Raw genomic sequence first — 25,881 nt, forward strand, 5'->3', positions numbered from 1 at the left:
TCAGTTATATGTTTTTGCATTTTACTTATAAGACTAATCTTGCAGAATTTCAAAATGTCAAATTTTTGAAAGGATGACAATTATTTTAAATGCCAAAAACCCCAAAACAAAAATGCTTGTTCCTAAACCTAACATAAATGATCAGTTCTATGGGTCTAATTTACTTCTTCCTGGATGTCCTGTTATGGGCTGAATTATATCACCTCCAAATTGATATACTGATGTTATACCCTTTAGCACCTCAGAAGGTGACCTCACTTGGAGATAGTGTTTACAGAGGAGACTAAGTTAAAATGGGGCCAGGGTGGGGGGTGATCCTGTAAGAAGGCAGAAGACCGCATTGACTACTTCACAAGTTAGGGAGAGGCGATGAGCTGAAAGCTAATAACTGAAAGGAAAACAGTGTGACAAGGTGAAAATAACTTATCTCCAGCTCCACTGGGAGCCGTGACTGTGTTAACAGGGAAACAGCCTAGAGAAGTTAATATGTTCATCCTTTCTTTTTTTTTTTTAATTTTATTTTATTTTATTTTTGAGACAGAGAGAGACAGAGCATGAACGGGAAGGGTCAGAGAGAGGGAGACACAGAATGTGAAACAGGCTCCAGGCTCTGAGCCGTCAGCCCAGAGCCCGACGCGGGGCTCGAACCCACAGACCGCGAGATCACGACCTGAGCCAAAGTCGGCCGCTTAACCGACTGAGCCACCCAGGTGCCCCATGTTCATCCTTTCTAAGCATTAGAAACACATTCCTTGGGGACAAGTGATACTGCTGATTAGTCAATTCATTATCCTTGAGTACGAGGGGCAAGACACTTAGCTTCTCTGGTCCTCAGTTACCACATTTATAAAATGAGGACAATAATTGTAGCAAACACAGTGCATCTTTGCCCCTCCGCCCCCCATATCTTTGTGGGACTCACTATTCCCCCAGGATTTCAGCAGGCAAGCATGTTCACCTTTTTGCCTGAGAGCTTTCTGTGGCCACCCGACTATGAGAGCCGGGGAGTTAAGGCTTCGAGGAACAGCTTTCAACTATTCACTAACAGGAGTTAGTGGGTAGACACCCCAGTAGGTCACCCCGGCTCAGATGTGCTTGATGCAGTCTCCCACAAACTCCCATGGAATGAACCCCAGTTGCCCCCAGTGGTAATTCACTCATCGATGTGCCTTTTATTGCTTTCCTTGCCTTTTCTATTTTACTTCCCTACTTCCCTGAGGATCCTGCCTAGAAGTACCTCCTGAAGAAACAATGTGCACTTCAATTCTTTTTTTTTTTTAATTTTTTTAATGGTTATTAATTTTTGAGAGAGAGAGTGTGTGTGAGCAGGGGAGGGGCAGAGAGAGGGAAACTCAGAACCCGAAGGAGGCTCCAGGCTCTGAGCTGTCAGCACAGAGCCCGAAGTGGGTCTCCAACGTGTGAACCGCGAGATCATGACCTGAGCTGAAGTTGGACGCTAAACTGAGCCACCCAGGTGCCCCTGTGCACTTCAGTTCTTGATATGAGGTCTGCATTGAGGAGAACCCAATCTAAAACAATAAAGTACAATTTACGAGATTATGTCAGAAGAGAGAAAACTAAACTTGGATATTTTGGGGGAGTTGGGAAGGCAGTCTTCTTTTGTGTGGTAGAAAGAACAGTGAATTGGGAGTCAGAACACTTGGATAGTAACCCTGGCTCTATCCCATATTAAATGAGTAAATTTTGAAAAATGCAGGTAATAACTGATAATGAAATGAGAAAATCCATGCCAAAGTGTCTAGTACTTAGTAGGTACTCAAGAAATAGTAATTCTACTTCTCTTTGTTCTTATCTTCATGTTATTAATATACATAGTTGGAAAGATAGTGAGATGTCATAGATAAAAGCTTTGGCTTAAGTCTGACTCCAAGGAATATATGATCTTGGGTCAGATACTCAATAAAAGAAATAGTAGCTTTTCTCTCTCCCACAATGAGGAATATAAAAAGCTTTTGTATTAAAGAGATGAGGAGGATCTTATCCTCACTAACAGATGCCCCCAAATTTATGATATAATCAGAACCATAAGCTGGGACCAAAATTATATAACATGACTCTGACTCATCTCCAATTAAAAACCACTTTAAAATTGTGGGAAATTTAAGGGGCGCCTGGGTGGCGCAGTCGGTTAAGCGTCAGACTTCAGCCAGGTCATGATCTCGCGGTCCGTGAGTTCGAGCCCCGCGTCGGGCTCTGGGCTGATGGCTCAGAGCCTGGAGCCTGTTTCCAATTTTGTGTCTCCCTCTCTCTCTGCCCCTCCCCGTTCATGCTCTGTCTCTCTCTGTCCCAAAAATAAATAAAAACGTTGGAAAAAAAAAATTAAAAATAAATAAATAAATAAATAAAATTGTGGGAAATTTAGAGATCAAGTTTTGGGACATAAATCCGTTGCAATCTGTTAGTGTGAATTTGAATGATAGCTGCCATAGGTCATTCTTTTGAACCAGACTTGTATCTCAGCGGTCAATTATTATACTGGATAATGTTGAGTTAATACACACACACACACACACACACACCATACACATTTACTTATTGAACATGCATATGATTGTTTCTCAAACAGTTTTTATTGGTCACTTTGGCCCCAAAGAGTCCAAGAACTTTGCTCAGTTAACCAGAACTTAATTATATTTGTCACTTATCTCCACTGGAGACAGAATTGTTATTTTTTCCCCCTGAATTATTTTAGCATATTCTTTTTTTAATGTTTATTTTTGAGAGAGAAAAAGAGGAGAGAGCATATGTGAGCAGGGAAGGGGCAGAGAGAGAGAGAGAGAGAGAGAGAGAGAGAGAGACAGAGGATCTGAAGTGGACTTTGTGCTGACAGCAGAGAGCCTGATGTGGGGCTTGATATTATGAAAAGTGAGATCATGACCTGAGCCAAAGTCAGATGCTTAACTGACTGAGCCACCCAGGTGCCCCTGTATATTCTCTCTCTCTTTTTTTTTTATCACTCAGTGCTCATCACAAGTGCACTCCTTAATCCCCCCCATCACCTATTTCACCCATACCCCAGCACATCCACCTCCCCTCCGGTAACCATTAGTTTGATAGAATTATTATTAACGTTCAATTTTAAAATAGTCCGTTCATTGAGATTAGCTTTGTGTTCATAATAAAGAAAGATCATTAATTTTACCTATTAAACCAATTTTAATATGGATGTAGAATTTGAAGCCTTAACTTTGTTTACCATACTCTCCATTAACTGGTGGACTTTGAAGGCATCAGAACTTTAATGTGACAACGATCTCGTTGAATTCAGTGTTGAGGCATCACCCGCACATGGAAAAGGAAAATAAGGAAACAATAATAAGAGACATTTATGAAAGAGCACTTATTCTATGTCATGGTACTAAGTACTTTCTGTCCAATGTACCATTACATTCTCATAACCAGCATATAGTATAAGGTCATCCCCCTTTTCTAGTTGAGGAAAGTGAGCCTTAGGGAAGAGAAATAATTTGATGATAGCCTTGTGCTAGTATGTGTTAGAACGGGGATTTGGAACTGACGCCTGACTTCGAGATTTGTGCCCTTAGCTAATAGGCTGTGATGATGCACAACCACACGAGATTTTACCTAAAATGTCAAGGGTCTCACAACCTCCTATTCTTGTGCCTGGGCTCATGGCTCTGGGTCCAGGATTCTTTCCTATGGTTTCTGCCACCCGTTTAAGCCTCCAGCTTCTTCCCTTCCCCCGAGTTTTATTCCTTCATTAAAAACTGCTGCTCCCATTAATCAACAAATCTGAGAGGGACTTGTTCAGCTTGACCTCAAAGACCCTGGGTAAGGACCTCGTCTCCTTTGCAGCTTCGTTCCCTATGGTCCTTATCCTGCACATCACACCTGCACAGGCGCCCAAACAGAACATCTTACCACTCCACTTGTGTTCGTTTCCTAATGTTGTCTTCACAAAGTACCACAACACAGCACAAACGTATCGTCTCACAGTCCTGGGGGCTGGAAGTCGAGACCTAGGTCCCGTTAGGGCGGTCACAACTCTGAGGGCCGTGAGGGAGAATCTGACCCAGGCCTCCCCGAGCTTCTGTGGTTGCTGGCAATCCTTGGTCTGCCTTGGTTCCTGCTGCGACTCCCCGATCTCTGCCTTCATCTCCACGTGGCGTTCTCCCCGTGTGATGACTGTTTTGTCCAAATATCCTCATTTTACAATGTCTATCCTATTAGAATGTCTACCAATTAAGGTCACATTCTGTGGTGCTGGGGGTTAAGACTTCAACATGTGAATGTGGGGAGGGGGGGGACACAGTTCAACCTATGACACTTGCCAATATGCCAGGTGCTTCTGTGCTTTCAACCCCAGAGAATGCTATTCTAGACTCTTCTTCCCCTGATTCTTTATAGTGAATTGTCAACCTTTGAGCCATCTCAGATGTAAATTATTTGATGGAGATTAACTCTCCCGTGTAGTCGGTTATTATCCTCCAACCTAGAGACTGTTCTTTCTGTTGTGTACAGCCCTCCTTACAGGTGGGGTTGTTATTTATCTGCCTCTTTTCACACAGTAAGCCCTTCAAGGGCTGCATTCATGTCTTAACTCACTTTATCTCTCCAGCACTGTTGTGGTGTCTGATGCCCAATAAGGGCTAGGTCACAGCTGCTAATGGAGTGAAGAAGGCTCACATTCTCCTATACTCTGTTATGGTCTTCCTCATTTGCTAGCAGGAGAGAGCTGGACTGAGGCTATTAATCTGACAAAAAATAAGGCTTTATGTTGAAAGGTTTGGGTATTGAAAACTTTTGATTTTCTTAAGAAAATAAAAGGGAGAGCTCACATGATTTTACCGATAGAACTGGTTGATGGCACTTTTTATGTCCGGTGTCTAAAGGGAACCAAGTATCGGTTCTGTGCAGGCTGCTACTCTCTCTCTGGCCAGTGTTTCACCATTCCAGAGGTCAACCAGATGCTCGCGCGGCAGCCTGTAGGCTCCGGCACGTTCTTGACACTTTCCAAGTTAGCCTTGGCGTCGGGCATGGGAAGCTGCGGGTTTTCCGTGTAATTCTCCTGAGGCCTGCCATCTCGATATATTTGCCCTGCCTGCTGGGTTTCCGCATCCTCCGACCAGCTAGAATCTGAAGGCAAACCTAGTTAAGCACCTCTTCGGGGGTGAAACTGTAATGATAAATACATCAGAGTCCCCTGAGCAGAATGCCTGGTGGAAATGCGTGGGCGAATGCAATTTCGATACCTCTCAGTCCTACCAGGATGCAAGTCATTTAGCAGTTACAAATGACTTCCCCATAGTGCCGGTAGCATTCCCAGAGTAGTGCGTTTCTACTCCGCCAAAGGATGTGGTACAAGGGCTAAATGAGCCGCTACAAGAGAGAAAATGGAAATAGCTCCTTAAACACTGTACTGGAGCAGTTGTTTAGAACCCTTACCTTGACTGTCTTTGTCACAGGCAAAGACTGTTTTATTTGCTGACTTTAATACCGATGGTTTGCATTCACAGAGTAAGAACTCGGAATTACTTTACAAATATTCTCATTAAAACTTACACTGCTGTTGTGGAATAAGTACATGGCTAATTTTATTTTATTAATTTGGGGGGGGCAGGATCATGAGGCATTGAGTTTGATTTACCTAGAAAATACAGTGATTTAATAATACACAAGATAGATAAAGGGACTACAAAGTAACAGTCTCTTTACTTAACAAAAACTGTAGAAATCCCATATTACTATCCAAAATACAAGTTAAATATCTTATTCAAATGCTAGTGTCACTTTCAGAACTGAGTTTTGGACAGTCTCAGTGGTAGAAAAATAGAAATTTATACTTCTAAGTTTCTTTTTAGAAATAGCCAAGAACCTTCCAGAACCACATCTAGTGACTACAGTGGGAAAAAACCCCTGCCCAGCAGAGGTTGGGGTAAAAAGCAAAGCAATAATTTATTTTCATGTATATCTTCTAATTTGGCTTTATGGAAGTTTCCAGCTTCCAAATATGTTTTTAAATATAGCAGCATCACTGAAAAATGTATGTAGCCCCTTAAGGGATACAATGTTAAGTCAGTATTTGAATATGTAAGTTTGGGTTATATTTTCTTCCCTACCCCCAAGTTCATTCAGATATAGTTGACTTAGAACACTGTGTAAGTTTAAAGCATACAGGTGGTAATTTGATACACATATATATTGTGAAATGATGACCACAATAAAATTAGTTAACACATCCGTTTATCATCCATCACGTAGCTACCAGTTTCTGCAGTAGAAACATTCAATAACCACTTTCTTAGCATCTCACCCCTTTCCCCTCCCATCAGCCCGTGGCAACCACCATTCCACTCTTTGTTTCTGAGTTTGGCTTTTTTTTTTTTTTTAAGATTCCACATCTAAGTGAGATAATACAGTATTTGTCCTTCTCCGTCTGACTTATTTCACTTAGAAATACCCTGAGGTCCATCCATGTTGTTGCAAATGGTAGGATTTCCTTCTTCTTCTTTTTTTCTTTTTTTTTATGGCTGAATGACATTCCACATGTATCTATACCATGCTTTATCCATTCATCTGTCAATGGACACTTAGGTTGTTTCCATGTCTTGGCTACTGTGAATAATACTGGGCGCAGATATCTCTTCAAGATAGCGATTGTATTTCCTTCAGATATTGGGTATGTTTTCTCTTAACGGCCCCAACCCTTGACCTCCACCTCACCCTGCCACTGCCAGTGATATTGTCCTGATTCTTCCTGTACCCACGAAAGGCTTTGTACGTCCATCTTAGTGTTCCCTGCTTTGAGAAGACAGTGCACCTTCTGCCTAATTTAATTGACTACTTTTTTTTTTTTTCTTATATCACACTTTGGCATGGTTATCTTTTATGGACTCAGAGCCCGACTAAGGAATGGGCCAACCAAGCAGATGTCCAAAATGCTAATTTATGTGAAGCAACAAACATTACTTGAGTGACTGAACATTTCTGAAAATGAAAGGAGATTGGGAAAATTGCAATTACCTAAATTCTTCTTCCTAGTCTACTAAGAATAGAAAATGCTCGTTTGTAGCTCCATCTGTGCCAGGCACTGTTCTAAATGTATTAAGTGTATTAACTTGTCTAAATCTCAAAATAACCCCCTGATATAGACAGCATTATTACTGCCATTTTACAGATTTGGAAATTGAGGCACGGAGACGTGAAATAATTGTCCAAAGTCACACAGCTCGAAAGTGCCAGAATCTTTATCTCTTATGGAGAAACTCTAGATGTTAGATGATACCCACTTTTCTAAGACGTTTTTGAGACTCCCTCACCCCTAGGGTTATGGTTCAGAAACATAAAATGTTCATTTAGCTTCTTAACAGGAGGTTGGCCCAGAGAACCGTAAGGGCTTTTGCTGCGGGTGTGTGTAACTGTCTAGGACTAGAACAAGGAGAAGAGTCTGAGCATAGTTGCCTGCTGCTAGGATCCTTCTTAGTCCTTCCCCCAGGCTCCTCTCAACCTCTCTTCTAAAATATGTGAACAAAGGATCCAAGAATACAAGTTTGAAGGGGCAAGAGTATTAGCCTTCTTGGGATGTGAAATTATCAGCCTGCATGAGGGGCCTATATATCTCTGTCAGAGGTGGCCCAGATTGAGTGTATTTTAAGGGAACAGGCCTCCTGAAGTGATTTAAAAGGAGAAAGAAGAAAAAGAAGAGAAGAAGCCTCTGAGTGAAAGTGATGTGGGTGCTAGCATCCTGTTCTGATCGTAGGATGGGCCCCTGAATCTAGGAGAGTCTCCCTAATCCAGGAGACTCCTGCCAGGAGGCCAGTGGACTTGGTCTGTTTGGTTTTGTCCTGTTGGGAAAGGACCAGGGTTGTTGCTGTATTGTCTCATGTTCAGCCAGAGTTGTTGCTGAAGCAGCGAAATTGTCTTCATCTTTCAATAAGATGCAAGTTGTTCGCATCAAGAATCTCACGGAAGCTTGTTTACTTGTAGCCAAGCCATCATTAGGCAAGAGAACACAGAAACAGAATTTTGTGTTAAGAAGAGCCAGTCTTGCCTGCATTGAGAAACTTGACTCGTGGGGAGTCAACGAACCGATTTTTAGAGATGTACCATTAGAAACGTGCTATGATTAGGTTGTCTGCTTTCAACCCCTGTTCCTTCCAACTTACCCTGCTTTTTGGATAAAAAGCTATTCCTTAAAGTTCTGTTTCTGTTTAGGAAATGATCATGAATACCAGTTGACTATTTAATATACCCTATGGTATATATTTCCAAACTTCCATCAAATGTACTACCCTTTCATCTTCATTCCCCAAAAACTCAACTCTGATTCCTAACCAGACGAATGTTTGTTGGTCCCATCAGGGCCAGGTTATCCATAGATGAGGTTACCAATTAGGTAGTATGATTTCAGGTGGGCCCTGTAAGGGTTGTAGTCCCCAGATATTCTCTCATCCACTTGGATGCAGGCTGCAATGTCATTATTAGAATTTATTTATTCAGTCTCAGATTTTCATATTGTTAACAGTTGCTCCTTCACTAAGAGATATGCATTTCAAACCGTTAGCAGTTTACTCCGGTGTGAAGGATTTTCCCAAGAGCAGGTGTAATGAAAGAAAAGATCCAGAGAACACGAGGAGCTTGAGGTGAAACCATCACCGTATATAGGGCACCGTGTGTGTGTGTGTGTGTGTGTGTGTGTATGTGTGTGTGTGTTTCACATAGTCTAAAGCAAAACAAAACAAAATCAGTCTATTTTCCAACTTACTCAAAAATCGTAGGTTGATAAATTTCAGTAAACTAATTCACGAAGACCAAGAATCCAGGGGACAGTCTGTAAGCCAGATTGCTCTCTTATTTATGTTCAAAGGGAGGAGTACTTGGCCAGAGAGCTGTGATCTGTTATCTGTGCGAGTTTAGTAACTGGACAGCCTGGACTTTCAAGGATTATACTGAATTTCAAAGAGTCTGTCACATTTTCCCTACAAATACACTCGTATTTGTGGAACTACAGATGTCCGCATGTGGAGATTGTTGAGATACAATATGTGGAAAATGCCAACACTACACTTGGAATAACCCTTTTAGTTATTTATCATCTACTCAGGAAGGCACATCATATACAGAGGTTTGTCTGCTGATCCTAGAGTCAGAGAAGGAGAAATGTTCTTTACTAGGGATGTGGAGAATGCACCATCTTTTTCTTCTATGCTTTCTCTCTTAGAGAAGAGTTCTATGAACCTTGTATCATGCTGTTTCTTAAAATCAAATTCCTTTGTCCTTGACCTTTGCCTGGGATCATGTTCCAGAAAATTCCGATAGTCATTCCTATGCCGTGAATAATCTTATTTCGATCGAATACAATCTCTCTTTCCTATTTCTTGCTAGTTTCACTCATCTATAATTCACAGTAGGTAATAACATTTCACATTCATAAATGCAGGTGTGCAAAGATAAGTGATTTTTTTTTAAACTGAACTTAATGTAGCTGGTAAGTACCCATTGCTATTAGGTAGGCAAAACCTACAGGATACGAATTCAAACTCATTAATTCACTTCCAGTTAAAAACTGCATCTTTCTGCATCTGTTGACTCAATCCAGAAACTACTCTACTTTACTGTCTTTCCCTGGATGTTATGTACATTTCAAGATGGTTGACTTATTCTGACTTATTGTCCTGGGATCAGATGAGGCTGTCTGGCCCACCTGCTACACTGTCCTCTTTGACCATCTCTGAGATGTAGCGTGTCTCATGTGGTCTTGGTAATGAATTTCTGACCCTGTTACATCTGCTGTAGTTATCTGAGACCCTGGCCTGGACCCCAGATGGCATTCTCATCACCTCAACCCAACAGAAAAGATAATTCTGTGCTCTTCTTTGGGGACTGGGGAATTCTTAGCAGCATCACTAATTTTTCCACCCCACGTTGGGGTGCTCACATCGATGTCCTCACTCCCAGATACCTCCCTCAGCTTCCACTGGACTCCCTCAGCTCTTCTCTGAGGCCGTCAGTTCCTCAGGCTACACCCTGGGAGGCCAGGCAATGTGTTTTCTCTTCTAGAATGTCGGGTTTCTACCAATGTTTACAGAAATCCATCTTTAACTGTGAATTCATTCTAAGGTACCAACCAATTTTCCTGATCCTCTGATTCTTTCTTCCCATGAAGAATGAACCTTTGGATGAATCTTTGTAACTTGGGAGTAGGACACTGCTCTTTGATCATTACTCGTAATTCCTTTTTCTGTAGTTCATGCCTTAAAGGGTCTGCTGTCAGTCTTTCCTGCCCTTTGGAGCTTAATAAAGCTCTATTAAAAAATTCTAGCTCCCACAGTAGAAGGACTTGCACTGATGGCTACTCTTCCAGCTATTTTCCAAAATTTCTGATTTGGTATGAGAAATCCAGTAATAATTTCTTTGTTTCTAACTGTTTCTGACCTCCCCTGGGGGTGGGTGGTGCACACAGAGGAGAATTTGGGTTTTTTTGTGGCTACCATCAATAGGCTAAACTTCCTCTTCCCCTCCTCTCCTTCAAATCTTTTTCCAAGGCTCATTTCCATAAAAGTCACCATAAAATAGATCATTTTGTCACCTCGTATTTCTTATATGCATTGCTTGTTACATTTATTAATTTGCCAAGGTCACTTAATTTAAAGATTGTAGCCCTGTGAAAGGCAGAATGCCCTGGATGATTAAGGAGATGGTTTTATTCAGACTATCGCTTGAGTGAGACCATTCACTAATAAAGATTATCTCCAAATAGAGGAAGAAAACCTGGGGTTTACAGGTAAACAAAAGAGTCAGGAGGAAGGAAGGACAGACAGTGAGTCTTACTAGACTGGAGAAGAGGGTGGAGACCATTCTTATCTTGGAATAAGGGAAAGCATGGTAGTCATTTGTGGTTAGCCATTTCCCAGAACACAAAGGAGTGGAGGACTAAAGTTCAACGTTATCAGTCCCCATTTACTGCTCACAAAGAAGACCACTCCCCTTCATTCTATCAGATTACCCAGTTTAAAAAAAAAAAAAAAAAACCTTTTACAATCTTTTAGTAAAGCAGACAAATGTAAACATAAGCTCTTCTTTGAAAATCTTATAAATAAGCCCATTAAACCTTAGCTAGTGTTGACCAAGGTGAATAAAATTTCCTTTCCGTGAACTTTCTACATCCATTCTGTCATTTTGCCTTAGAACAAAATCACTCTCTTTTTCTTTCACAGAAACGTGTCCTGCCCACCTTGCACACAAAGGTGTACGTTTCTGCTGCTACCACTCCTGTTAGAGTCTCACTCACATATTATTTACCCTCAGTAACTTGCATTTCACAGAGAAAACTAGGAGGCAGAGAACTGTGAACTGTGTGTCACACACCAATACTTTTCAGCAGATGAGCTGAGCTCATGAATATACATTCCACAGCTTCTCATAGCCATACACATCCTTATAATACAATTGCTCAAAATGAACATGGTCATTGGCAGGCTCAAATGCATGGCTCCTCTTTCCCTCTGTAACATATGAAATAAAAGACAAAAAGTATATACACTTAAAATTATGCTTACATGTTAATGTTTCAGTGTTCCATCTTTGAAATGATCTAGGCATTCAATTAATATCTATTAGTTAACTCAATTTAGTATAAATCTAAGCTTTTGGGCTTCCTAAAGATCTTGGAAATTATCTTCCTGCTGACATACTCTAAAACATAATGACTATTAAAATAAAGTTTGTTATTGCAATGACTTTATTTGGTTAAACACAAATGTACAATTTTTCATATTTTAAACACTAACAATCTTAAGTATTACTGGTACTGGCTTAATCAATCAGTAAACCTGTGTGAGCTCATGTAGAACACTTCCAAGTGGAACAAAATTCTATGTACCTATTATTTTTAACCCTAATCAGAGAAGACATGCTGTTTTAATTAAACCAAAAATATTAAACCAGTCTTGTTTGCCAAAGCTTTATCTAAATTATGTGAACTTCAATTCCTAAAGCATATCCAAGTTGGTTTCTATAAAGATAATTTTTTAAATGTTTATTTATTTTTGAGAGAGAGAGAGACAAAGTGCGAGTGGGGGAGGGGCAGAGAACGAGAGAGACACAGAATCGGAAGCAGGCTCAGCACAGAGCCTGACGCGGGGCTCGGACCCACAAACCGTAAGATCATGACCTGAGCCAAAGTCCGGCGCTTAACTGACTGAGCCACCCAGGCGCCCCTATAAAGATAATTTTTAATTTTAGCACATTAAAGTATTTGAGACTCAATTTCCTTAGTTTCTGGAAATATTAGGAATATTCAATGTACATAAGTACACATAAGTGCTAACTTATTGCTAAGCCATCAGAATCGAGCTCCTTTAAGAAATTTTATTTATAATCTGATTTAGTAATACCATCTTTAGGTAGAGAAATATTACATATCATACAATGAAAGATAAAAGCCTTTCTGAATTACAGATGCATAATCCTACAGGCATAGAGAGACTTTGTAGCTTCAATTCTAAAATTTCAGCCATGAGTCAAGCATAAACACATAATTACAAAACTCACTGGTTCATGTCAACGAGCTGTTTTCTTCACAGTGGGTATGAATCTTTAATTTATTTGAGCTCTATATAGACAAGTAGACAAAGAAAAGACTAACAAACCAGATTAGTTGTTGTCTCTCACCCCAGAGAAGGATCTCTATAAACCATTGATCTGTTTACAGAGATCACCAAATGGTCAAAACATGAAACCAAAGAAGCCAGAACCAGAAATCACCTAATACTCAAAAGGAATCGAAGTCAAATTCTTGCCATACTTCCAATGGACAGGAGTGCAGAAGGCATCAGTCAGACTCACTGGCCTCTTGTTCTGGGTGAAGCAAACGAGGATATAAAAGCAGCGTGCGTGACTATCCAAGGACATGGCACCCAAACTGTGAAAAACAAATGTACTACAAAACTAAAGACATGATTTTTTTTTCAAGCTATTGCAATAGGGATAACTGTCAGTAATGAGGAACATTTCAAAGATGTTCTGGAGAGAAAATCTGCGAGGAAATGTGGGGTTTAATAGAGGTGAGTGAGTGAAGGAGTCAGGAGGAGAGATGGACAGTAGGTCTTATGGGATTCATGAGGTCAGGACGTTCTTATCTTGGAATATGCAAAAGCAGCACGGTCCTTTGTGGTTAGCCACTTCCCAGAATATAAAGGAATGGGGAGATTGCTTGACTGTCCAACCCCGGGGCTCAGATAAAGTTCAATAATATCACCACCTCATCTTCTGGTAGATCTAAACTGGTATGGGGGTTTAGGGATTAGGATGGGTGTGAGGGGGCAGAGCTATGTGATTTGGAAACAACACTCAAGTGATTTTGATTACAATACCTCCTGATGAAAATCTCATCCTGTAATTTCCCTCAGGTCAGAAACACATGGTCATCTCCCTTTGTGACAGTGGGAAAGTTATTGAATTTCCTTCCGCATCTCTCTCCTAGTCAGCAAAATTAGAAGGTTGTAAACAAACACGCACAGTGATGTTCACCGTGTATTTATCCAAAGGAATAAAAGGTTGAAAACAACCTAAATGTGTGTCAGTGGGGTAATGAATATCTAAAGTGTTTTGTATTCGCATGGGATACAGCATGGCAGTTTAGATATCTTAATTTGATTTACATACATCATCACAAATAGATCTTAAATTTATAATGTTAAATAATGAAGAGAATACCAGCAGCGTATTACTTACATAAATGTAAACTCACAATTCAGAAATAATACTATGTATAGTGAGTGTAAATATATACATATAACTGAGAAACCATTTTTAAAATAGATGGGAGCTGGGCCGGCCAATTCCTAGCCACTAGCCACATATGGCAAGCAAGCACTTGGAATTCCACTAATCTGAATGGAGATGTGTTATACCTATAAACTGCATACTGGTTTTGAAGACTTATTTCATCTAATTTTTAATTTTTTTAAATGTTTATTTATGAGAGAGAGAAAGAGAGAGAGACAGCGTGCAAGCAGGGGAGGGGCAGAGAGAGAGAGAGAGAGAGAGAGAGAGAGAGGGAGACCCAGAATCCGAAGCAGGTTCCAGGCTCCGAGCTGTCAACACAGAGTGCCATGTGGGGCTCAAACTCGGCAACCGTGAGATCGTGACCTGAGCTGAAGTCAGACACTTAACTAACTGGGCCACCCAGGAACCCCTTGAATACTTATTTTTAAAAAAGGAAGGAAAAATAGCACATTAAAATTGTTTTATGTTGATTTCCTATTGAAGTGATATTTGGGATATATTGGGTAATAATTTAAGATATATTATTAAAATTAATTCCACTTTTTTGTATTTTTTCTTTTTAAAATTTGACTTGTAGACATTAAAATTACATTTGTGGGGGTGCCTGGGTGGCTCAGTCAGTTAAGCATCTGAACTAGGCTTAGGTCATGATCTTGCAGTTTGTGGGTTCAAGCCCCGCGTCGGTCTCTGTGCTGACCGCTCAGAGCCTGGAGCCTGCTTCGGATTCTGTGTCTCCTTCTCTCTCTCTCTGCCCCTCCCCCGCTCACACTCTGTCTCTCTCTCTCAAAAATAAATAAACATTAAAATAATAATAAAATTACATATGTGGCTCACATTATATTTCTAGCAGACAGTACTGAACTAGAAATTTGCATCTCAAGCCCAGCACTGGTTGGTTACTCCCGGCAGAAGGGGAAGCAAGAATCCCTTGGGGTGGTATTTAACAAGGTCTTTCTTTCAGTAAGTTTAATTGTATTAAAGATAAATTGGGATGAGCACTGGGTGTTGTATGGAAACCAATTTGACAATAAACTTCATATATTGAAAAAAAAAAGATAAATAGACTTAGAAGCACATATGAAAAAAATATTGCTAATTCTGAAGTATGAGAGTAAAGATGATTGCTATTCATGCCATTTTGTCTATGATGTCATTTTAATTTCTAAAGAGAAAAAAAAAATGTTGGACTAAGTCTCCAAAATCTTGCATAGCTCCCACTTCTATGTTTGACTAGATAAAAAGAACAGTGCACTGAAGTTTATTCAAAACTAGCTATGTAGCCTTAGGTAAGTCACCTAATATTTTTATCCCTCATTTTTCTTTTCTATAAAATTGAGTGGTTGAAGAGAATCTTCAAAATCACAAAAAACCCTGTTTTATTCTTTGTGCATGATTACAGGAGCCTTGTATGGCAAATATGTAATAAGTTATTGTGAAAATCCTTGTGTTTGTCAAAACAAATGTTTTTAATAGTGGCCATGACATTGACCTACCATATTTCGTCTAACTAGCTTGATGGATTTGGTATAAGCGTGATTTAATCACCCTGAAAATGTTGGGTTCTTTTTCATTTCTTTCTTTTTTTTTCTTTTTTTTTTTTTTAAAGAAATTTTTTTTTTCAACGTTTATTTATTTTTGGGACAGAGAGAGACAGAGCATGAACGGGGGAGGGGCAGAGAGAGAGGGAGACACAGAATGGGAAACAGGCTCCAGGCTCTGAGCCATCAGCCCAGAGCCCGACGCGGGGCTCAAACTCCCGGACCGCGAGATCGTGACCTGGCTGAAGTCGGACGCTTAACCGACTGCGCCACCCAGGCGCCCCTCATTTCTTTATTTTTCTGCAAAGAAATTTGCATCAGGAAACTCAGTGCAACAGACTAGTCTGCAGAAGTTGTTGATATTATGTCAATGCTATATAATGTTGATGACAGTACTTAGGGGTAAGTATGTATTCACCTTTCCCTTGACTCTCCATAAAGTATTTGGGCATGGCTAAACGTTTGAAAAAGATGCTTTCACATATGTATTGACTAAAGAAATGTATAGTATCATTGCTTATTGTTGTTTTTAAGCTGTTTCAAAACACAGGTAGGCTCTCTTTATATGTAATAATTATTTTTCTTTATAATATGTCTTTCCCAAAGCTACTAGTTATAGCTTCATATCTAAATGGGAGAGAGAGAAAATGACACCTCCCGCTTTTGTTGCTTTTTCTCCTTATATTTCCTAATTAATCACTTTTTCTTATTTTTATTTATTCTTTTCTATTTTTTAAAGTTTATTAATTTATTTTGAGAGAGACAGAGGCAGCATGAGTGGGACAGAGGCAGAGGGAGAGGGAGAGAGGGAGAATCCTACGTGGGCTCCGTGCAATGTGCAGAGCATCACGCAGGGCTTGAACTCACAAACCTGTGAGATCATGACCTGAACTGAAATCAAGAGTCAGATGCTTAACCGACTGAGCACCCAGGCACCCACATTCTTTACTGTTTAATGAGTATTCGGCTTGGCGATACTGGGTCACTGTTCAAAGATATGTAAATATGAAAGCTAGACAAGAGTAGAAAACTTAAATACAGCTCATCTTATAATAACTTTTATCAAAATACGTTCAAAGGAGACTATCTGACAAGATACGGAGTCTATGTCTTCTGGGCAGTTCACACAAAAAGTAAAGAATAACTTTTTGTTAAGAGCTCTAAGACAAGTTTATCTTTTTAACAGACAGAAAATCAAATTATAACTTTTCATAAATATGTTTGACAGCAAAGAATACACAGAAAAATTTTCTTGTGGATAAACCCATCACTACCAATGCAACCTTCATAAAAATTTTAGGGCATTTTATTTCTTCTTTTCAGACTCAGGTATTACAAAGCAAGCAAGGGAAATAAAAGTATCTTCTCTGTAAGCTTTCTACACCTTTCTGCATCCATGTAATATTTGTCTTTTACCATCCTCTTCAGATTTTGAATTCTGGAATAACCAGATAATTTAAGGAAAACAGTATATATGTGTGTATGTGTGTGTGTGTGTGTGTGTGTAAGTATATATAAGTATATATATGGAGGGTTTTTTCTTAAATATATATATACTTAAATATATAAATAATATGTATTTATATATTAATATACATTTATATATTAATATAATAAATATAACTATATAAATAAATATATATTTAAATAATAAATATATATTCTTAAATATATATATATATATATATATATACACTTAATGTTAATTATTTACTTCGAGAGAGAGTGTGAGAGTGAGTGCACAAGTGGGGAGGAGCAGAGAGAGAAGAAGAAAGAGAATTCCAGGCAGGCTCTGCATAAGGCTTAATCCCACAACCGTGAGATCATGACCTGAGCTGAAATCAAGAATCCGAGGTTTTTAAAATTTTTTTTTTCAACGTTTTTTATTCATTTTTGGGACAGAGAGACAGAGCATGAACGGGGGAGGGGCAGAGAGAGAGGGAGACACAGAATGGGAAACAGGCTCCAGGCTCTGAGCCATCAGCCCAGAGCCCGACGCGGGGCTCGAACTCACAGACCGCGAGATCGTGACCTGGCTGAAGTCGGACGCTCAACCGACTGCGCCACCCAGGCGCCCCAAGAATCCGAGGTTTAATAGACTGAGCCACCCAGGTGCCCCCAAACTCTTTATCTTGATAAACAAAAACACAGTCCATTACTTTGCCTACAAATGCATACTTCTCTGTCACCATTGTTCTCGGTATAGTATCAAAGTAACTAACTTCTACTTCATAGAGAAAATTAGAGGGTAAATAAGAGCTGTCTGTCATATATAAGCATTTTGGCGAGCTAGCAAAGCTCATGAATACACATAACACACATTTCACGGCCAATACTTCCCTTCTACCTGTTCCTACGGTGGAAAAACTAAACATATTTTTTAATGTGACCCAAAGATATAGGAATTCCACATCGCACAAACACAGAAGCAAACACTTACAATTATGTTTAATATCTGCACTTTAAAATGTAGACATACTAGAGGCGCCCGGGTGGCTCAGTCAGTTAAGCGTCCAACTCTTGATTTCGGCTCAGGTCGTGGTCTCGTGGTTCGTGGGTTTGAGCCCCACATCGGGCTCTGTGCTGATAGTGTGGAGCTTGCTTAGGAATCTCTCTCTCTTCCTCTCTCTCCCACCACTCACGCTTTTTTTCTCTCCCTCTCTCAAAATAAAATTAATTAAAAATGAGATAAAATGTTGACCTACTTAAAATTATCTGGGTGACCAGTGATTATTCATTAACTAATTTAATATCAGTCTAAAGTTTTATGTTATCTAAGGGTTTTGGATATTATGTTCAAGCTAATACACTATAAAAATGATTCCTGATGATATGAAAATTTCAGAATAAAGACTCAAATTAATTGAACACAAAGTAACATTTTTATAGTCTTAAGTATTATGTAGGAGTAACATTAGCTTTTTCTTGATAAATAGTCCAATATAAAATATTTAGAACTATCAGATTAACAGAAAACACACTTTAATCTTATAAAAACAAAATATTCTCTTGTGTTTTATGCTGATAAAATTTGGGGGAAAACTATATAGGTGAATGGTTTTCTTTCTTAAACCTGAATTATTAAACCAAGGATTCATTTTAATTGTGTTAACTTGTAATTCTTATATAAAAATATTTTTGTGCCGGTGTTTTCTGTAAGAATTTTTTTCTTAAAATTCAAGCATATTTTAAATTTATAAGATCAATTTCCTCATTTTCTGGGTATTTTAGAAATATTATCTCTATGAATCAATATAAACAGAGCTCCTTTAATTCAAGATACATTATAACCTAATTTATTCAACCCTTTGGAGGTAGAAAAAAGTTTCATACCAACAACAAGAATTAAAAGTCTTTCTGGATCACAGACATACACACACACAGCGTGTTTCTCATTTCAGGTATAGGTCAAAGTCAACACTGAAACACAAAAATTCACTGTCTGGAGTTTTTCTCTTCCTCAGTGGCCACAAAATTCTTAATTGGTTTGAACTCACAAATAGACAAACAAGTGACTAAGATTGGAGTCTATGTTGTTTCTCATGTAACAGCAAAAAGATCTATATCATCCATTCAACAGAGATCACCAAATGGCCAGATCATAAAACCAAATTCCCAATCATGGCTGCCGCCAAATATTGAATAACTTGTGAGCTGTGTGTGTGGTAGAGAAAAAAAAACCAAACCATGAAATTAATAGAAAATGGGGAGAAAACCTAGAAAGTCAGCAAGTTCAAAAATCTATTGCCCCCTGGAAGGAGCAAAAATTGAAAATAAAGATCCAATTTCCATGCTTAAACAGCTCACTTCTCCAGGAATGCATTTTACTTGGCTCTGGCAGTGAGACCCCTTGGATATCTTGGTGTGGCAAAATCGGTGTACTAAATAGCTTTGTTGGTTGACTCTTTTTTAAGTTTATTTTTATTTATTTTGAGAGAGAGAGAGAACACAGAAGCCAGGGAGGGGCAGAGAGAGAGAGGGACAGAGAGAGAATCCCAAGCAGGCTCTGTGCTGTTAGAATGGAGCCTAACACGGGGTTTGAACCCATGAACCAAGAGATCATTATCTGGGCAGAAACCAAGAGTTGGATGCTTAACCAACTGAGGCACCCAGGTGCCCTGGTCAGTTGACTTTTTTAAAAAGCTTTTTATTGTGGAATATTTCAAACATATACAACGTGGAAAAGATAGTATAATGATATCTATGTACCATCACTGAGCTTTGGAAATTATCATGACGATATTCTTTCACCTAAATCCACACCCACTTTCCCCTACCCTCTTGATTATTTTGAAGCAAATCTTATACATGATATTTCATTGTTCTTCATATGTCATATCCCAGTGTGTATCTGAAAAAAATAATTCTTTAAACACACACACACACACACACACACACACACACACACACACATTAACATTACTGAATCCTACCTCTGCCCCTATAATTTGCCAGGTACTGTATCATCAAGTATCCAGCAGCCTTTAAAGGTCACTAATGGGGCTTCAACTATGTCTTATACATAGTTTGTTTGGATCAGAATTTAAGCCAGGTCCACACATTACATTTGGTTGATACATCTCTAGTCTCATTGGATCTATAGATTCATCTTCTATTTCTTTTTTTCTTTTTCTTTTCCCTTTTATTTGTTGAAGAAACTGAGTCATTGATCCTTTAAATTTTTCCATATTCTGGATTTTGTTTAATACAGTTCCCTTCGATTTTCTATAAACTAGTAATTATAGCTAGATATTTGATTAGATTCAGTTTGGATTTATTGGCAAGAATTCTTCAAAGTTAAATTGTGTTCTTCCATCAGGATGTGCTTTGTCCCTTTTTTTTTGTTGTTGTTCTGCTAAAACCGATCAGTGGGTTCAGATGTCTGCTTGAAACTCTCATTATTAAGCTACCTTTTAGCTCTTTATCTAATGATTTTAAGTTGATCAATGCTAAATACATTATTTCATTAAGGATTGCAAAATGGTGGTACTCTAACATACCTTTACGATTTATTAGCTGGAATAGTTCTATTAGGAATAAGGGTTTTTTGAACAAGGAAGTGACGTAATCAAAGTTGTGCCTTAGGAGAATAAATCTGATGTTGGTATGAAAAATGAGTAGAAAGGTGAGGTACTAGGGACAAAGGTAGAATTCAGGATTCTTATGAGTCGTCGCTGTAAGGGGCAATGGGTGATGTGAAAAAGGTACACAGGAAGGACGAAACTGACAAAAGAAATTAGAGCCGGCCACTGGCTGACCAGTGAGAAGGAAGCTGGTACCTGGAGAGGTGTCGGTGCCACCAACAGTGACAGGGAGGACTAGCAGTTTGGAGAGGGGAGAGACAGTGCATATAACTGAGTCTGTTTTCATCTCTGTTAACACAGGCCCTCTCCCCGGCTGCATTTTCTGTTGCTTTGGGCAGTCTGATTTTTAAGAGCTGCGCGGTGATTTCTGTCAATTCCCTCAGGGACCTCCTTCATGATCTAATATTTCTCACCATCTGGAAGTGGAAAGATTTCCAACATTAACCAGAATTTTTATTCTCTGCTTTTTCCTCTCTGAGCTGCAAACACAAGCATTTCGGGGGTTTATGGCTCGGCATTTTGATCTTTTCAAGTTTGAGGGACCCCTATGATGACACAGCTAATTTGGAATTCAGAAGGTTGTCTCGGAGGGTCTTTTAAATATATAAACAAGGGCCTTTTATTCCATTCCACTGCCCCTACTTAACCTTTTTTTCTACCCCCTAAAGATTCTTCTCCCTCCTGTGTTCTTCAATTACTGAGCTGTCACTTCCAAGCTTGGCTTCCTGCTCAAGTAACCTATGCGGACAGTATTTAGTTCTGTGGGTCTTTGCCCATAAATCACTCTCCTTACTTTCTAATCATATACGTTCCTGTTCTTTTAACTCCCTTGAGTTAATCTATATTGTTCTGGCATCAGTGTGCCCAGCCTTATATTCAGGATTCCTGAGCACTTATCAGAGACGCTGAAAAAGAGATTTTTTTTTCTTTTTCCTCCATTTGATCACTGTTCCATTGGCCTCTGTTGCATTGCTTGCCAATCCATTAATTCTTTAATGTTTATCAGTCTTCTTCCCTGATACTGGGAAAGTCACATTCAACCGAAGAGCAGAGAATTCAGAAATGAAGAAGTTTACACCTGCTTTATTCTGTTTGTACCGCTACTTGGTTGACACATTCAATTCACAGAAATGTCATTCCAATTGGATCACAACATAAATAAGAGACATTTTTTCTTAAATGCTGGATAGACATTGAATTTTTTTAAGTGGAACCTTTAAAATGTTACAATAGTGGAGCTGGATACATAAAATTCTTATTTAGAGACTCTTTTGAAAAGAAACCCTTTTAAATAATGAATAATAAATCCCAAACCAATCTATCTAACCAATCTACCAATGTACATTGAATTTTATTTAAATGGGATGGGAGTCTGGAAGACAGCCCTATTTTTATTTCTAATATCTTTTTTTTTTAAAGTAACATTCAAACCATAGCGGAGTATGAATTAATGCCCATCCGTGGGATTTTTAAGAATGAAGGACGGAGCATGAAATAAATTGGCTCCTTACCTTTCACGGGGCATCGCTGCTTTTGAAGAGAAAAAGTATCAATAGCATGGTAGACGTGGCTTACGTTTTCGCGCAGTCAGTGTGGTGCCCTGTCCTTTGTCCCTCACAACTAGCAGAGAAAGGCAGTCACTGAGAAAGATGGCTTTTGTTATTTGGAACTGGCCCAGAGCTCAGAAATGGTGAGGAATTATGGGACGTATTTCATGATTGCTCAAACTGTGAAGGAACAATTTTGTGTGTCATCATATCCATCTTTGGGGGAGTCTATAAAGTAGACCGAGTAACCTTTGAGACCTCTGAAAAAAATGTGGTGGCCCCTTCTATCCCACAATCTCTGAGAGAAGCCAGACCATCCACAGCAGTTTACAGCTAAAAGCTCAGCCCATGGGATGCGTCAGGCGGGAGCTGGCCCCACCTGACCTCTGGGATGGAGATGGGACACTGTGTCTCTAGTTCCTGTTTGGGACAGTCAACATGTTACAATGAGTCAGATCGTAGAACAAACACTGAGTCAAGGTTTTCTGTACTCCCGGCCAAGTGAGGCCACCACCAAGGCAGCAGGGCTGATCTGAAGCCTCACGTGCTGTGTGCAGCACCCTGGTGTTCAAAGCTGGAAGTCTTGCTGATGCGTGGTTGAGTCCACTATAATTTGTGCCCTGTAAATATTTTGGAAATCGCCCAGGGTAAGCACTCCTTGCCAAGGTCCCAGGAGAATGCATGCTCAAAGTTAGAGTAACCTCTGAACTATCCAGTTCTGCTCATTCAAAAAGATACTTGAGGGGCACCTGGCTGGCTCGGTCAGAGAGCATGCAACTCTTATCTCGAGGCTGTACGTTTGAGCTGCACGTTGGGTGTAGAGATTACTTTAAAAAAAAAAAAGATATTTGAGTGTTTTTAAATTAGACTTCAGAACTTCCACTTTATAATACATGTGTATATAGTTCTTAATTTACCTAAGCTCTCTAGAGTTGACTGACCCAGTTAATGAAGAGCAGTTATTTGGTTGGTGGGGAATTCATTTTTCTGCCTGGTATGTGTTAATAAGTTGTGAACCTAACAAGGTGATCTTTCTGAAACGTGTGCTGGGTGGCTCATGTTTTTCTTGCTAAATCCAAAGTTGAACAGGGCCATATGTAAGATGAGAAGCTCCAAACAGGTCTTATAGAATGAAACGTCCCACCCCCTATCCATTGAAATCCAGTGAAATCTGGCTAAAATGCACCCCCCAGGAAGCCGATAAGGAGTGAAGAAATCTCTTGAGGAGTGTATATGGAGGAGTAGATAATATGTTGTGAACAAGTAGCAATGGGTGGTTTTAGCTCCATCTTGTTGCTGGAAATCAGGAAGGAGGGAGACAGTATGAGGTGGAGCCATTTTCGTCTCATCCATTCCCGTGCTTGTCACTTCAGATCTCCACCAGATTGTCCCACAGAACCCAAGGCTATTTCCCTGATTTGCCACTAGAAACCCATACTAAAAGCATAGAAAAACTCCTGTTCCTTGAGTGAGAAACCTCCAACAGCCCAGCTATTCTCTCCCTTGAAATAAACTTTCCAACTCAATCACTGACCAATAATGATTGATTTTACTCTTATCCCACTTGCTTTTTCTGAGACGATAAGCCCTACGAGGCTGAATCTGAAACTCTCACAAAATCCTCTCATCCTTCAGTCTTAAAGGCCTAAATGAATTGAAGAAATGAGATGATCATGTGAGTAACCCAGATGATGGGATGGTGGTATGGGATGTATCATAGAACCCTAAAAGGGGGGTGGGGGGGAGGAAAAGATCAGATTAGTGGCCTGAGTGTTAATTTTGCTTTTCATAGTGTAGCTGGACAAAAAGCCCATGATAAGAAGGATGGCCTTCCAGGACTTTTCATGACCTGCTTAGCAAAATGGTCTGGAAATATAGTCTGGCCCCAGCAGGTACCTGTTAAAAAGATACCCCAGAGTCTGAAAATGCCAGAAATATGTTAAGTTCGTGACTCATCAGTAATGAACTGCAGAGACAATTAGCCAAATTCATCTAATTTGTTGAAATTCACAGCTCGGATTTTAATTTGCAAGTAGAGTATAGCTGCCGCTGTGCTGCCTTTCGGTGTCTGTGAAACCTTTAGCATAATCTCTTCTCTGTAATAATTTTGAAAGCACTGTGTTGAGACAAAAGGCCTGCCATTTCAGTGGGCGGTTGCATTCCATGCTCAATACCGTGCTCATAAAATAATGGAAGATCCAGGCAAACAAAAGGACCCTGCAGACCACTGGGAATAGCTTCACTCCATCTGAGAGTGACCACGTCAGGCCACATTGGGTTAAAATGCAGTGCAGACATTCAGTTAGGTTACTGGCAAGCGATGCTTGTGCGTTAGGACCTACACTGTCCACGCTACAAAATGACAAGCTCTCCAAGGCTCAGCCGTGACACCTCAGAAGAAGCATTCTTCTTTGAAAATGTACTCTCTTAGCATTGCTTTTGCCTTTCTCTGTAATTCTTTTGGAAGTTTCAGCACCACGCAAATAATCACTACGTAAGGGAAAAGGCAAGGCAAATTGTATTTTTTTTCCTTACGTTAAATATAAAAAGGGAGATTCTTCATGTTCTAAGAAACCAAACTGTATTTTACTATCTTTGTTTCAGTCATTTTTTTATTTTTCACATTTAATTTTAAAGCCAGTATAGTTGACATGCAATGATATATTAGTTTCGGGTGTACATTACAGTGATTCTATAGAATCTATAGATTATTCTATACATTAGTAAGTGCTCATCATGTTAAGTGTAGTCTTGTACATGTACATCTGGGTGAAGGGGTTTTCAGTCATTTTGAACAATTCTCAAGATCTTGCTTGGTGTGACCCTTGAAGTTTCCCTCCATGTACAGACTTTTTATAATATAAATTTATAATATAAACTTTTTAGAATATAAAACTTTTTATAAATACAATATAATATAAAGAATTAAGGTTTTGATGGCTGCTAGCCACAAGATCATAAGATAATTTTTGCCTCTTTCTTACAGGGTACGTATATGTATGTTTTTGCATTTTGTTTGTTTGTGTTTGAGTGTGTAGGGTTTCATTTATATGACTTTATAGGTACACAAATATCCAGACCGGTATGACGTAAAATGTGTTCTCCACCCCTCTCAATCTGTTGTATATGCCCCTAGGTCAATTCGGCCACAAAACCACCAGGTTTTTAAAAAATATACTGGTTGCACCAACAGCGAGGAATAGGTGTTATAAATATAAGGTTTCCCTCAATGAGATTATCAGGTAATTTGTAAAATTAAAACGAGTGTCAGACCAAATTCTCACACACAGATCATCATTTACCAGCAAACAGGCAACCTAGCAATTCACAGAACCGCAGAGTAAGGTACCAATGGTCCCAGCTTGCTCAGGATTGTCCTCGGTCCAGGAAGCATGGAACTCTTCAGTCCAGGAAACTCCACAGTCCCAAGCAAACCAGGACCTTCGGTCCTCCTAGATATCCTCTCTCCTTTTAGATGCCCTGACCACACCCTGAATGACCAATTTACTTGTGGCTGATGAAAGAATTCTGAAGCGAGATTCATCAAGCTTATAACTGACTCGTCTGGATGCAGGACAACTTGAGAATACAGGCTCAGGTGCCCTTTTCAAGGGTAAATTTAAAGAATATGCAATATTCCTGTACCCTTTTTATGCAAATGTGGAGTGTCCCTAAACTATTTTAGCCTAACCATGAAGCTTGAAAACCATTCATTTCATCATGGAGAACTTATTTCTGGCACCTATTATGCTAGGTGATTAGTCATTACTTTAACCAAAGAAATCCATTTCTAATACTCAGTTGTTCTATTTCAAAAAACCTGTACTATTGATCACCAGAGCGGTTGTAGCTTCTGGTTTTCTGGTTACAAGTTTGCTGACTGCCGAGAGGGTGGATTAAAACTGACACCGTGCATTTATATGACACTGTATATGATCAAAT

At 39.5% G+C, this 25,881-nt stretch overlaps 1 long non-coding RNA gene across 1 annotated transcript in view; it reads right to left on the reverse strand.

The window, feature by feature from the left end:
- The window catches only part of LOC121039810 (uncharacterized), a 40,085-nt gene extending 18,085 nt beyond the window's left edge, over window positions 1–22,000 (reverse strand). The window contains exon 1 of the long non-coding RNA XR_005795005.1: window positions 21,904–22,000. This is a non-coding gene — a long non-coding RNA (uncharacterized LOC121039810). The remainder of the gene's footprint in view (window positions 1–21,903) is intronic.
- Between the last annotated feature and the right edge of the window lie 3,881 nt (window positions 22,001–25,881).

The sequence above is a fragment of the Herpailurus yagouaroundi genome, unplaced genomic scaffold (assembly GCF_014898765.1).
Source record: "Herpailurus yagouaroundi ecotype Mexico unplaced genomic scaffold, PumYag 181, whole genome shotgun sequence".
NCBI lineage: Eukaryota > Metazoa > Chordata > Mammalia > Carnivora > Felidae > Herpailurus > Herpailurus yagouaroundi.